Consider the following 5,090-nt stretch of genomic DNA (forward strand, 5'->3'; position numbering starts at 1 on the left):
CACACCCCAGTTCTCTTTGCATTTTCTTCGGGCACATTTGCAAAGCTGTGGCTTGTTTCGGGAACAATGTTTGCAGGACTCTAAAAAGAGTATCAAAACCGCTCTGCCACACTCTCAGCTGCTGCTGCTGCCCCAAAAAGCACTGGCTGGCTTTGCTCACACAATCACAGTTGTGGTGGCATTTCTACCACACCACAGGACAGCGATGTTTTCCCTCTTCTCCTGGAAATACCTACAGCACTTGTGGGTAGCAAGGCAAACATGAGTCTCTTTTAGTGGCCCTTGAAATTGGACATGTGAAATGAGGCACACAAAGCCACAGGCCAGCTGAACCTGGCATCTCTGAATGGGTCTTTACATTCTTCCCAGGAAGATGAATGGCAATCACTATTTTGGCAGGGAGGAAAGTGCATCAGCTAGCAATTTGCTGTAGAAAATGTGCTTTCTGCTCCTCTCACAGCCAAAACTCCTACCCATTTCTTGGAAGTCCTTCTTAGATAAGGACCGTGTTCAACTGAGTGACAGTGAAGCCAAATGGCAATGCCGCAATCAATTGTCCTGTACACAATCTCCTTCATCCACGTGGAAGGTTACTCACGGGCACACAAGAGGACGAAAGAAACCCAAATGCATCGTTGGACATAATAAAGTCAGACGTGTTGAGGGATGAAGAAATCTTGCAGAGATATGGAAAGCTGCCCTGAAAACCCAGTTCGGGGAGAGCCTGAGCTCTTTTGTGCTTCCAGGCCTGAAGATGATCAGCAGCTTTCCCAGATGCTCAGCAGGCAGTAGGATTGTGCCTGAATCTGGCTCTGGAAATGCCAGTGCCTCAACTGAGAGCTGTGGCAATGATTTCCATTGCATGGAGAGGGGCCACAGTCCTGCAAGAGTCTTTCAGCAGAGCAAACAGCAGCCTGGAGGGTGGGCAATCTGTACCACTGCATGCTCATCCTTCACCACAATGCAGAGCTGCCATGGATCACTTTTTCCATTTGTCCTGTTGGATATGTTTTGGAGAAGTTGTTCTAGGTGGCTTTGGATGGTGATCCAAGTAGGAAGCAGCCATTCGCCTGCTGTGATATCCTTACAACTAGTCCTAACTTCTCATTGCCTTTGGTTTGATTGGGGGTGTTTTATCTGTTTGTTTGATTGGTTTCTTTGGGTTGGTTTCTTTGTGTTTTTCTCTGTTTTGCTTGGAGTTTCTTTTCCTTTTTTAGAAATGACTGGTGAAGTTGGCACAAGCAAACTCCAGAAAACGTAAAGCAGGCTTGACTTTCCAGAAATTGCTTTTGGCTGGCTTTAGCTGCATTCCCCAGGATCACGATCAGCAGTAGATATTTGCAGGTTTTGCTCTGCATCCTCAGCCTGCCCAGGTGTTGTTCAGTGTTTCAGCAGTGGAGAAGACGATGGATATTTTGCTAAACCTCCTTTCAAACAACAAAACTTGGGTTAGCACGACAGAAAAGAAGAAAAGAAAATCTTCGCCAGTTAGAACAGAGCCAGAGTCCCACCATTTCCCCCTCCACTTTTCTTTCTTTTCTACATTTAGAGGTAAAGCTTCCATCTTCAAAAGCTTCCATCTCTCACTTCCTGATGTAGCCATTTGCTACTGTTATAAATGCAACGGCAAATTAAAGATTAACAAAGATTAATTTATTATAAATTAATAAAGCAACAAACAGTGAGGAAAAAAACCACAATAAATGGACAGCGCAGCGCTGGGTGGACAGGGTCTATACGCAAGGTATAGGTGTTCCCAAATCCACGTCTGAGGGTTCTCTGGCCTGGGTTTTTATAGGGATTTTATGTCCCCAGGCTAGAATTCCAACCAGTTTCCATTCACCAAATGTCCCTGATTGTCTGGTGAATGGATTTCCTGGCCTAGAACATTGAGTCAGTAAGTATCCGGGCAGAGTCTCCTCAAATGCAAAGTGAGTCTGTATGTATTTTAACATATTTCATCACAGCGGGATTGAGAGATCCGGGCTAGCGCCGATGGATATCTCAGAGGAGTAGTCTCTTCTTTGTCTTTCTTGATTGAGTTTCTGTAGTATGGGTTTGGCGGGTGTGGTGTTCGATTCTGGCAACGACCATCTTCCTGGGGCTCGTCCCTTTTGTCTTGCTTGATGGTCTCCGGCCGAAATCGGCCGGGCGTTGCCTTTCTCTGGAGGTAGACTTTTAGGCTGGTTCTTTTCTTTCTATGATGGCCTGTGTCCTGTCTTTTCCTCCGAGTTGATGAGTCTGCTGAAACCTGTTATCTGGGGGGGTTCTTTTGCAATTCGTGATTTTTGGAAAAGGAATTCTATCTCGACCGGGAGGAGAATTCCTTATTCCATACTTACATTTAGTTATAATTATACATACTTTATTTAAACTTCTTATTCCGAATTTTTATTTACTCAATTCTTTATTACACTACCCTTTAGCCTTGACTGCCACGCATCGGACTGCTGTCCGTGTGGGGCTGGGGATGCTCAGCCTGGAAAGAGAAGGGGGCTGGCAAGGCCTCCCTGCAGCTCTAGGAAAGATGGGCACAGAGAGGAGAAGCCTTTCAACTGCAGGAGTGAGCTTGAAGTTGGATCTAATGAAGCTGCTCTTTTCCACTCAGGCTGCTGGGCCACTGGCCCAGGCTGTGCACAGAGGCTGGGGATGCTCCATCCTTGGCAACATCCAAGGCCAGCTGGGAGCGGGGCTCTGAGCAACCTATTCTGGGCGAAGATCGCTCCGCTTGGAACAAGATGGTCTTTAGGGTCCCTTCCAAGCCCAAGCACCCAGGGATTCCATCATTCATTCGACGGTCTCCGTTGTCCACTTCAGCCTGGGCCTGAACTCCTGGCGGTGATGTCACAGTGCACGCTCCAGCTAGAACTTCCAGCATCCAGCAACGGCCACAACACAACCCTTGGCTCCTTGTGCCAGCACGCTCTTCATTCACCCTGCTCCAAGCCTACCCCTGTCACCTTGTTGCCACCTGCTCCCTGATTCCCCCAGCAGTCCCCAAAGCTCCCCATCGCTTGGATTTTGCTCTCCATCCCTGCAGGATGTCTGCATTTGTTCCAAAAGAGGTATGGTACTATTCCACGGAGGCGGACACCCCGCAGCTGCCTGGCTGGGCTGGAGCTCTGTGGGACAGGCTGGGAAATTTTGCTACCTCTGCAGGCTGGCACAGACGGAGAGGAGGAGACGGACGTCGATACACAGACTGATAGAGAAGAAGCCATGGAAGTGGACGGAGAGGATACTGGAGAGCAAGAGATGGATGTGGATATGTACGAGACAGAGGAAGAGATGGAGGTGGAAACGAAAGATTATATTGAAGAGATGGATATTGATCTAAAAGACAAGGAGGAAGACATGGTCTTGGGATGAAGACCGATGCCAGCAGCAGAACAGGCAGGTGCTCCCCACAGGCAGAGTGGGGCCCCTGCTGCCAGCCTGGGGCCGGGCTGGGCACTCCCTGCTCAGGGACACGCTAGCCCATGCACTGGATTCTGCTGGCCATCCCTGGCCTGGCCTGGGCTTGCTGTGGGCCACACAAGCCCTGTTCCAGTGCCTGGGCCACAGCCCCCAGCCAGGCTCCCTTCTGGCAGCAGAGTCCCACTGGGCCAGTGTCCCAGCCCGGCAGCACATGGAACACCCTTCCGTGCCTGACTGCACTGACCGTGCTACTTGTTTTTCTTGCAGGACTTAGGGACATCACAGACACAGATGCCACCCTGCTGTACATACGTTTTACAGTTGTTGTGTTCAGGATAGAGGTTTTAGAGTTTGTTTAAGTTGTCTGTAAATACGTTTCATAGAGTTTTGTTAGAGCTGTTCTCAGGTAAATAGGTTCTATAGTTTGTTGTTGTTGTTGTTGTTGTTGTTGTTACCAATATTCTTACAGTGTAAATATGTGGTGTAGTTCATTCTTGTTCCTTTTCTTCTACAGATAAACAGTCTTTGATTTTCACACCCCAGTTCTCTTTGCATTTTCTTCGGGCACATTTGCAAAGCTGTGGCTTGTTTCGGGAACAATGTTTGCAGGACTCTAAAAAGAGTATCAAAACCGCTCTGCCACACTCTCAGCTGCTGCTGCTGCCCCAAAAAGCACTGGCTGGCTTTGCTCACACAATCACAGTTGTGGTGGCATTTCTACCACACCACTGGACAGCGATGTTTTCCCTCTTCTCCTGGAAATACCTACAGCACTTGTGGGTAGCAAGGCAAACATGAGTCTCTTTTAGTGGCCCTTGAAATTGGACATGTGAAATGAGGCACACAAAGCCACAGGCCAGCTGAACCTGGCATCTCTGAATGGGTCTTTACATTCTTCCCAGGAAGATGAATGGCAATCACTATTTTGGCAGGGAGGAAAGTGCATCAGCTAGCAATTTGCTGTAGAAAATGTGCTTTCTGCTCCTCTCACAGCCAAAACTCCTACCCATTTCTTGGAAGTCCTTCTTAGATAAGGACCGTGTTCAACTGAGTGACAGTGAAGCCAAATGGCAATGCCGCAATCAATTGTCCTGTACGCAATCTCCTTCATCCACGTGGAAGGTTACTCACGGGCACACAAGAGGACGAAAGAAACCCAAATGCATCGTTGGACATAATAAAGTCAGACGTGTTGAGGGATGAAGAAATCTTGCAGAGATATGGAAAGCTGCCCTGAAAACCCAGTTCGGGGAGAGCCTGAGCTCTTTTGTGCTTCCAGGCCTGAAGATGATCAGCAGCTTTCCCAGATGCTCAGCAGGCAGTAGGATTGTGCCTGAATCTGGCTCTGGAAATGCCAGTGCCTCAACTGAGAGCTGTGGCAATGATTTCCATTGCATGGAGAGGGGCCACAGTCCTGCAAGAGTCTTTCAGCAGAGCAAACAGCAGCCTGGAGGGTGGGCAATCTGTACCACTGCATGCTCATCCTTCACCACAATGCAGAGCTGCCATGGATCACTTTTTCCATTTGTCCTGTTGGATATGTTTTGGAGAAGTTGTTCTAGGTGGCTTTGGATGGTGATCCAAGTAGGAAGCAGCCATTCGCCTGCTGTGATATCCTTACAACTAGTCCTAACTTCTCATTGCCTTTGGTTTGATTGGGGGTGTTTTATCTG

Source organism: Cyanistes caeruleus, unplaced genomic scaffold (assembly GCF_971803275.1).
Source record: "Cyanistes caeruleus unplaced genomic scaffold, bCyaCae1.hap1.1 HAP1_SCAFFOLD_124, whole genome shotgun sequence".
NCBI classification, from domain to species: Eukaryota; Metazoa; Chordata; class Aves; order Passeriformes; family Paridae; genus Cyanistes; species Cyanistes caeruleus.